General features: G+C 37.5%; 1 non-coding gene across 1 annotated transcript; it reads right to left on the bottom strand.

Annotated features, from left to right (window-relative positions):
* Nucleotides 1–918: 918 nt before the first annotated feature.
* Nucleotides 919–989, bottom strand: TRNAG-GCC (transfer RNA glycine (anticodon GCC)). The gene has a single exon. It is a non-coding gene; the product is annotated as a tRNA-Gly (tRNA).
* Nucleotides 990–11,060: the final 10,071 nt, after the last annotated feature.

Below are 11,060 nucleotides of genomic sequence, written 5' to 3'. Positions count from 1 at the left end.
GCACATTGTATGCGGTTTTTTAGCTTTAAAATCGCATCCGATACACTTCTTTCCTCCGCCCGCCATTTTCTAAAATTAATTGACAAGCGAGTTTGTTCCCCCCCCCCCCCCCCCCGGGGCGTTCAGCCTCTTTTAGTCAACGTCACGCTTTAGTTATGCGTTAATCATCCGAACGCCCTGTTACTTTCTCATGCTCGTGCATGAGACGCGAATGCGCAATCGTCACAATCGTATTTATATATATTATATATTGTAGGGAATATAATTCATAGAGTTAAGACGATCATTGAAATGCTGCTGCCATTCACAGTCGTATTGTACTCAATAAATGAAGCAATACATTAATTGAGTACTATGTTTCAGTGGCAATATTACGGTTTTACGCATGCGCAGTTCTACTTGCGAGCGTTCACACGCTTTGGTGCGATGTAAGAGAGCGTGTGGGACCGCCGGATAACTCACATTATGAGAACAAGGAAGTATTGTTGGGGAGGAGTCGTCAATGATATGGTATAATTTTTAAACACTATTTATTTAAATAACAATTGTTTAAATTTAAAAAAAAAGTTAGTGATTATATAAAAGCAAAACTTGACCTTCACTTTAAGAGCAAGAAAGCTGCAAAATGTTTCGTTTTCACATTCACAATGATTGTCTATAGGTTGGTTGTTACATTAAAGTTGATTTAAAAAAAAAAGCAAAGAACAAAAAAGCTTTGTGTGTTGGTCACATGTTTCCTGTCTAGAGTGGAGCTCCAGTCTGCAGCTAGACCCTTCTTGTTAAATTATACCTTGCTACAAAATCGTCTTGCTTACGGTCATGGATTTACAGATTCAAATACAATACAAACAACAATTAATACTGTGATCAATTAATACTGAATATAAATACAGATATAATCTATATAAGCATAAAAGTTGCATTGGCCGGGAATCGAACCCGGGCCTCCCGCGTGGCAGGCGAGAATTCTACCACTGAACCACCAATGCTTTATAGCACTTTTTTAAATAAATTTCTCTAATGAATATAGCTTATGGAATATATATATAATATTATAATGAAAACCAAACTATCACTAGGTGGTAAATAACCAGAGACCAGCCACCTCTGAGCTATTTTCATACAAATCCTTTTATTTTATTGATCTCAGTGAAAACTTATTTGTATTTATCATATTTTTAAGCTTTTACTTAATACTTTGAAGATAAGTTGATCATATAAATATTCTAAATACTGTATTTTTAGTAGTCAAACTTTAACCCCTTAAGGACCAAGGCCATTTTTCAATTTCTTTCCCTTAAAGACCAGGGCTATTTTTACATTTTTTACATTTCTGCGGTGTTTGTGTTTAGCTGTAATTTTCCTCTTACTCATTTACTGTACCCACACATATTATATACCGTTTTTCTCGCCACTAAATTGACTTTCTAAAGATACCATTATTTTCATCATATCTTATAATTTATTATTAAAAAAATTATAAAATATGAGGAAAAAATGGAAAAAAACACACTTTTTCTAACTTTGACCCCAAAAATCTGTTACACATCTACAACCACCAAAAAACAACCATGCTAAATAGTTTCTAAATTTTGTCCTGAGTTTAGAAATACCCAATGTTAACATGTTCTTTGCTTTTTTTGCAAGTTATAGGGCAATAAATACAAGTAGCACTTTGCTATTTCAAAGCCACTTTTTTTAAAATGAGCGCTAGTTACATTAGAACCCTGATACCTGTCAGGAATACCTGAATATCCCTTAACATGTATATATTTTTTTAGACATTCCAAAGTATTGATCTAGGCCCATTTTGGTATATTTCATGCCACCATTTCACGCCAAATGCGATCAAATAAAAAAAAATGTTCAATTTTTCACAAATTTTTTCACAAACTTTAGGTTTCTCACAGAAATTATTTACAAACAACTTGTGCAATTATGGCATAAATGGTTGTAAATGCTTCTCTGGGATCCCCTTTGTTCAGAAATAGCAGACTTATATGGCTTTGGTGTTGCTTTTTGGTAATTAGAAGGCTGCTAAATGCCACTGCGCACCACACGTGTTTTATGCCCAGCAGTGAAGGGGTTAATTAGGGAGCATGTAGGGAGCTTGTAGAGTTAATTTTAGCTTTAGTGTAGTGTAGTAGACAACCCAAAGTATTGATCTAGACCCATTTTGGTATATTTAATGCCACCATTTTACCGCCAAATGCGATCAAATTGTAAAAAACTTATTTTTTTTCGCAATTTTAGGTTTCTCACTGAAATTATTTACAAACAGCTTGTGCAATTATGGCACAAATGGTTGTAAATGCTTCTCTGGGATCCCCTTTGTTCAGAAATAGCAGACATATATGGTTTTGGCGATGCTTTTTGGTAATTAGAAGGCTGCTAAATGCCGCTGCACATCACACGTGTATTATGTCTAGCAGTGAAGGGGTTAATTAGGGATCTTGTAGGGAACTTGCAGGGTTAATGTTAGCTTTAGTGTAGAGATCAGCCTCCCACCTAACACAGCAGACCCCCTGATCCCTCCCAAACAGCTCTCTTCCCTCCCCCACCCCACAATTGTCCCCGCCATCTTAAGTACTGGCAGAAAGTCTGTCAGTCCTAAAATAAAAGTTTTGGGGTTTTTTTCTTTTTCTTTTTTAATAGCATATTTACATATGCTGCTGTGTAGAATCCCCCTTAGCCCCAAACCTCCCTGATCCCCCCCAAACAGCTCTCTAACCCTCCCCCTCTACATTATTGGGAGCCATCTTGGGTACTGGCAGCTGTCTGCCAGTACCCAGTTTACAAAAAAATATATATTTTTTATTTTTTTCCCCACTTTTCTGTAGTGTAGCTTCCCCCCTCCAAAGAATAAAACCCCCTCCCAGATCACTTCGATTGTTTATAATAAATTTTTATTCCCCCTCTCTGCCTCTATATTTTAACAAACTGTTCCATAGTGTAATGGTTCCCACCCGCTCCCTCCCCATGCACGCGCCCGCCCGCCTCCCCCTTGCATGCACGCGCGTCCGTGCGAGCCCGCCCACGATCCCGCCCACCGCTGCATTACGACATGCACCGATGGCCGCCCACCCGCCTCCCACGTTGGCTCCCACCCACCAACGATTACAGGCCATCGATGTCCGGTGCAGAGAGGGCCACAGAGTGGCTCTCTCTGCATCGGATGGGGTAAAATGTTATTGCAGTGATGCCTCGATATCGAGGCATCACTGCAATAACCGGAAATCGGCTGGAAGCGATCAGGATCAATTCCAGCCGCTTTCAACCCCAACGTCGTACAGGGTACGTCGCTGGTCTTTAAAGACCAGGTTGTGTGCGACGTACCCTGTACGACACATGTCGTTAAGGGGTTAAGCAGTGTTTTGGTGTGTTAAAACTAATAAGTCAGCATCAACATTCATACAAAAATTCCACAATACACCATTATCGACAAAACGGTATTGATCTCTAGGTTCACTCTGAGTGATATTAATGTGCAAGCGTGCAGTGATTCTAAATAATGTGTATATATGCTGTGTGCATAAGAAAATATAGATGACTTCACTTTCAACTCTTGATTCGTATCAGATCCAGGTATACACAATGTAAGTGACGTTTCAGTAGAAAAGATTTTCAAGATATTTTTTAATTATCCATCTTTTGTGGTGTATTGTGGAATTTTTGTATGAATGTTGATGCTGACTTATTGGATTTAATTTCCTTTAAATTCCAACCTGCAGGAGAAAATAGAATTAACCAAACAAGACACAAGATTTGAAGCATTTGACAAACAATTTAATGAAACAATGGAGAAACTGGATAAAGAAATTATGGATAGAAAGATTGGCAAATATCAACGTGACTGCAAGGACTATGAATTGAATATAGTCTATAGTTGGAATACGAGTAGCAAGGGCAATTCTGAAGAAAAAAAGAAGGGAAGGAGACAAAGATTTAGAAATAATAATAAAAAACAGAGCCAAGAAAAAGGCAGAGTCACTTTCAGTGAAAGCAGTGTAAGCACAGAAGGCTCCCTAAGTATGGCTGGAGACCAATCAACTGCTTCAGAGTCAGAACAGGGAACAATCCAGGATGGATCTAATATAATGGATAATGATGAAGTAACAACTACGATCCAACAACAAAGCAAGGGGCTGGGAGCAAGACCTAAGGAGAATACAAAGCGAAAATCCTTTTCTGAATTGGTAAAACAGGACTCTTCTACATTGGTGGGTAAAAATACAGGAGCAGATCCAAGTACATCTACACCAAGATACCCAAGCAGAGCCAACAGAGGGTCAAAAAACGGGAAGAACCAGAGGGGAAGAATGTGATTAATCTTTCAAGTACACCTCTGACAGATGAACAACAAAAAGTCTTAGCGAAAGGACTTGGGTTTGCGCCCACCAATGACTTTGATTTGTTTGATGCTCTCCTGGATTTAAACAAATTCATGAGAAAAGTAACTTTAAAGAAACACTTTTCTGAAATAAATATTAGTGAGCAGGCTCCCCTGCCAGACAATGATGTAGTAAATTTGTGTAGTGGTAACATCTTATCTAGTAATATTGAACACATGAATTTTGGAGAATTATGTGATCTAACCAGTCTAGCTACATTACATAAGGAGAGCACTAGATGTGGAGAAATACAACATATAATTCCTAAAAGTAACATCAGATATACTAACAAATATTTCTACCCTTCACAGTCTAGAGGTGATAATATAGAATTGTTCCATACAATTGTTGAACAGGAACTGACTAAACTCTATGACTGTGAAAGAGAGAAACATCAAAAAACAAGAAGGGCTAATAATCTATCAGGAACAGAGTGGAGGGCTCTACAAGATTTAAAATTAAACAAAAATTTGGTCATTACCAATTCAGATAAGGGTGGGTCAATAGTAGTCCAAGATAGGATCTCCTATGAAATAGAGGCCCGAAATCAATTAAATGATAATGACACCTACAAACTACTCACGTTCAATCCCACCATAAAATTTGTCAAAGAATTAGAGACTATTCTAGAGGAGGGGACCAGATTAGGCATTCTAAATGAAAAAACTGCAGAGGCATTGCTAGTAAAATTTCCTGTTATCTCTACCTTTAAACACTTACCAAAAATCCATAAGAATCCCTCTAAGCCACCAGGCAGACCCATCATTTCCACAATTGGTACACTAGGTGAAAAATTAGGGGCATGGGTAGATGAATTCCTGCAGCCCATTGTAACAAACATGCCAGGCTATTTACGCGACACAAAACATTAACTTAGAAAATTAGAAGGCCTAAAATTAAATGATTCATGTCTTTTTCTCACCATAGACGTGGTTTCATTGTATTCCTGTATTCCACACAGACAAGGCTTACTAGCCTTGGAAGAAACACTAAAGTTTTATACAAACTTTGATATCATTTTCATTAGCTATTTGGTTGATGTTGTTGGCTATCTATTAACCCATAATTATTTTGTTTTTGAAGGTAAAATGTACTTACAGCATAGGGGTACAGCTATGGGGGCGAAATTCGCCCCCTCATATGCTAACATATACCTTAGTTACTTTGAATTGTTCAAGATTTTTGGTGACCTTAATAACTTTAAGGACAACATAAAATTCTATACTAGATTTATCGATGACGTGTTGATAGTCTGGGAAGGGGATGTGTCACTAATTGATCAATTTGTGGAAACATTAAACGATAATAGCATGAATCTCAAATTTACCTATAGTTGGAGTAAAGAAAGCATCAGCTTTCTTGATCTAACGATTAAAATAGAGGAAGAGGGTCAAACAGTAGCTATGGAGGCATACAGAAAGAAAATAGCCGGAAACACCATCTTAAGAGCTGAGTCTAACCATCCTAAACATTTAAAAATGGCCATTCCTAAAGGCCAATTCATGAGGTTACGCAGGAATTGTAGCGATATTAGAGATTATGACAAACATGCAAATCTTCTAAAAGCACGTCTAGCGAAGAGAGGATATAACAAGAATCTCTTAATTACCACACAGGAGAATGTAAGGCTAATGGATAGGAATGAATTACTCCAGGACAAACATAAATCTAGAACTAAGAACTCTGAGGAGACTATTGTATTCTCTACACAATATAGCCAACAATATAACAAAATATGTAACATAGTCAAAAGATATCTTCCCATTTTGGAGAAAGAACCTACACTAACTAATATTTCAACTAATGGGGTCAAATTTATCTCTAGGCGGGCTAAGACGTTGAGTCAATATGTAAATAGGAACTTCTCAGAATCAGGTATACTATCTATGCCTAGGACAGAAAGTTGGCTGAGACCTGAGAATGGGACCTTTAAGTGTGGAGTTAAACCTTGCAAGTCTTGTCAATATGTGAAACCAGGCGAATTTTTTGTGTCCCACACTACTAAATGTGAATTTCGAATTTACAGACATTTTACTTGCCAGTCTGACTATGTGGTCTACTTGATCTCCTGCAAATTGTGTGGCTGTCAGTACACAGGAAGAACTATAAGACCCATAAAGGATCGTATACGAGAACATCTCCTGTCTCTGGAAGCTTTAGACCCTAAAACACCGGTGGCCAGGCATTTTGGGAGACATCGAGTAGGCCATTCATATACTAAAGCTATGCTTGCACAAATTCTGTCATATTTTCAATTCCAAGTAATAGATAGGATTCCCAAACTTAATACAGGAGGGGATAGGCTAGCTAGTAAATTGGAATGTTGTTTAAAATTGTATTCTCTATCTGAATCAGAAATTAAAAATTGTGGGTTTCATGTCCCTTTAACTGAAATGTACACATATAAAATATGTGTAATAAACTCCAAATCGCTGCAAAGTGTCCCTGGAATTTTTTTTTAAATGTCAGCAACTATGTTGAAAGGATATTGCATTCAGCTTTGATGTCCATGGTGACACTGCCAAGTTCTGTGACGTCCATGGTCACACTGCCAAGCTCTGTGTGACGTCCGTGGTCACACTACCATCTATTCCTGTGGGAGATGGAAAACATCCGGGCAGACTCACTGACAGCAATACCCCAACAAGGCAATCTGAAAATAAAACTGGGGACACTTGGGGTTTGACTATAACAGTGGGCTCTACTAATATTCCCTGCTGGATGTTTTGCAACAAGCATAGACAAAGCTTATTTATTTTATTACTAGAGGGTGGCTTCGCAGCCTAAGCGAAAAATGACCACCATAGTGATCCTTGAGGAGCTATGCTTTTTAACATAAAAACTCTTCAAGCTCTCACCATATCATAAGTTTAAACATTTAACCATATGAATACAATGTTGATTAATGCATACATAATAACTAAGTAGCAACACCTCCACCAGAGGGTAGCTACACTACGCAGGTGAATAAAAGAGGCTACCTTGGTGATCCGTGAGGATCTATGCTGTTGTGGACATATAGTTATATGTGGTATTATACATGTGTTTAGACAATGGTAAGCGTGCGTGATAAGGGGTGTGTACAACACCTATTACAGAGGACACCACTATGATACAATAGTACACGGCGTCATGAAATATAATGCAGACATAGGATCTATGTACACCCCCAGTTAAATCAGGGTGCTACCAGTACAGGGTTTGGTAAAGCTTAAATTAATACAGTTGCATATATCATAATCAGCAACAAACGTGTCCATAAAAAGTAACGACAAAAACAGTCCAGCGTGTGAACAAAGAACAGTTCATGTAACAAACTGTGGATTCCTCTGTGAAAAGGTGTATATGATAGTTACCTCCTTCACTACTGCAGCCTTGCTCCGAAAAACGTATTTTCCATAGAGGAGATATCCGTAGTATTTCCGGTTAGCATTAAAAGTATCCATCCTCTTTGGCAAACTTCCAGTAGTTCGCTTAAGTGACGAGCAACTGCAGATTGCAAAACACGCTGTTGAAAGCTGAAAACCAACCTGTTAGGTAAGAATCAGAGCCACCCGCTGTGGATACGTCACTGCCGACGCGCGTTTCACCCCCCACATGATTACAGACTCAATACCTCAGGAGTGTGCACATGTATTAAGTACTCTATGGCAGCAGTGTTTGCAACATTTTTTGCAACTTTGTTATACAAGGTTGCAAAACACTGCTGCCATAGAGGACTAAAGACACGTGCACACTCCTGAGCTCTTATGAGCATACCTAGTTTTGCTCTTCAATAAAAGATACCAAGAGAATAAAGCAAATTTGATAACAGAAGTAAATTGGAAAGTTGTTTAAAATTGCATGCTCTATTCGAATCCTGAAAGTTTAACTTTGACTTTACTGTCCCTTTAAGATCAAAGGGAATTGGCTAAACGTAAAGTATACTTGTCAGACTCATTCTTACAATCTCCTTATGCTGTTTAAGAGCTTGCTGAGCTGTTAGCACACCCAACTTTTACAAGCAGGTGATGAACATTATGATGGCTATACGCTGGAATACTTGCATAGTACAGTTAGTCCTAAAGTGACATTGTTCCTGATTGCATTCCAGCCAATTTTCTTATAGCGTTGGATAATCAGATAAAGATGGCCATTTTATATTACTATACTTAATTCAGAGTTCACTGTTCACCTCCTAGATGTTCTGGACTCTTTTATATTTACTATGCGATGAAACGGTCGTGTGTGACCGAGAAACGTTGTGTGCAACATTAAAGTCTTTTATTTTAATTGACTTTGTTCCACGACCTTTTTATACATCCAAGCTCCTTTTTTGCACACTGTTTGGGGATCTCCTGAACTAGAGTGTGCAGTTTTGCCTGTGAAATCCCAGGACTGTTTGAGGAGAGGTTGGCGAGGATTTACAGAATATCTTATCCCTCTTGGATCAAGTATATCGGAGAGAGTTGTCTGGACGACTAAATATAGTCCAGGAGGCATTTGTGACACTTCTCAAGTGTCGAACATCTTGTAAGTACCGCAGTTACGTTTGCCATTGGCGTGTTAAGACCTATTGATAGGGCACTATGGTGGCGCCTTCTTGTTTCTTTTTCTCATTTTACTGCAGTTTTTGATCTTGTTACCACCAGCAAGTTTGGGAAGGAGTCGCTTGCCGCCAGCAGAGGATAAAGAGATCTTTTTTCCATAACGTGCATATGTCATATAAACACGGACTTGGACTTATCGATCACATTTATGGATAAGTGGCCCTGGGCATTGAAATAATTATTTGAGATTGTTCATGGTTGTTGCTTTTACATACACTCTTTGGTTTATATGTTTATATTCACATATTTGTGTTTAGATTTGTGTTTATATTATAGGAATTTAAGGAATTTATTTATTTTAATTTTAACTATTAACAGTCACGAAAACATTTGTCAAGGACACTATTTATATGTGGTGTTTTTGATAATTCTATGTGTAGAATTTTTGTTGCAACAATATTGCTATTGTGGCAAAGATCAATATTTTGTTACACTCTGTATTGAGTTTTTATACACTTTTTAAAACATAACAGTGATTATTACACGGGCATTAATATTTTGCAATTATTGCGGGGCTGAACGCCTGACACTTATCTAAGCCGAGAACGGTCTTGACAAAGGTCCATGCGAGGACCGAAACGTTGATCTAACCTATGAACCAATAAAACCTTTATGCTTATTAAGACCTGTGAGTGCCTCTTCTTTACTTGAGAAGTTTCTACCTATCTACCATAGAGTGCACCCAGGCATTATAAACTAACAGTGAGTGCTTGGATCCTACAACTAGCATATATATATATATATATACATATATATATATATATATATATATATATATATATATATATATATGTATATAAATATACATATATATATATATATACATACTGTGTACATATGTATTCATATATTTATATGTGTATACAGACATATGTACACATATATAGACATATATAAGTGCATTGGAGCACTTTGCAGTCAAGTAGATTAAAATATGTAAAAGCATATATATGCAATATTCATATTTAATAAAGCTTTTAACTATGTATTTACTGTAAATATTTCACATTCCAATGTTCTGCACATAGCAGAATATGTTCTAAGTATCTATAAATAGATATATATATACCCTGTATATATATATATATATATATATATATATATATATATATAAATAAAACATAAATTATGACTTACCAGATAATTTCCTTTCCTTCGATACAGGGAGAGTCCACAGCTGCATTCATTACTTGTGGGAATACAGAAGCTGGCCACCAGGAGGAGGCAAAGACACCCCAGCCAAAGGCTTAAAGGGACACTGAACCCAAAATGTTTCTTTCTTGATTCAGATAGAGCATGACATTTTAAGCAACTTTCTAATTTACTCCTATCATCAAATTTTCTTCATTCTCTTGATCTCTTTTTTTGAAATGCAAGAATGTAAGTTTAGATGACGGCCCATTTTTGGTGAACAACCTGGGTTGTCCTTGCTGATTGGTGGATACATTCAAAAGTGCTGTTCAGAGTTCTGAACCAAAAAAAGCTTAGATGCCTTCTTTTTCAAATAAAGATAGGAAGAGAATGAAGAACAATTGATAATAGGAGTAAAGTAGAAAGTTGCTTAAAATTGCATGCTCTATCTGATTTACAAAAGAAAAAATTTGGGTTCAGTGTCCCTTTAAATACCTCCCCCATTTCCCTCATCCCCCAGTCATTCTGCCGAAGGAACAAGGAACAGTACTAGAAATATCAGGGTGTAAAAAGGTGCCAGAGGAAAAATAACTTAAATTTAGGGCCGCCCACCGTAGAGCACGGGTGGGAGCTGTGGACTCTTCCTGTATCGAAGGAAAGGAAATTATCTGGTAAGTCATAATTTATGTTTTCCTTCTAAATACAGGGAGAGTCCACAGCTGCATTCATTACTTGTGGGAAAATTATACCCAAGCTACAGAGGACACTGAATGCTAATGGGAGGGTACAAAAAAGAGGCTGCCCAACCTGAGGGCACCACAGCCTGAAAGAAAACCAAACTCCTGAAGGCTTCCTTGATAGAAGCAAAAAATAAAAATAATAAGAATGTTAGGAGGACCAAGCAGCCGCCCAACAACCAGAACCATAGGATCTCATGTCCGAGACCAAA

The sequence above is a fragment of the Bombina bombina genome, chromosome 4 (assembly GCF_027579735.1).
Source record: "Bombina bombina isolate aBomBom1 chromosome 4, aBomBom1.pri, whole genome shotgun sequence".
In the NCBI taxonomy this organism is placed as follows: domain Eukaryota; kingdom Metazoa; phylum Chordata; class Amphibia; order Anura; family Bombinatoridae; genus Bombina; species Bombina bombina.
The sequence above is the reverse complement of the archived record's forward strand: the minus strand, read 5'-3'. Positions and strand labels throughout refer to the sequence as shown.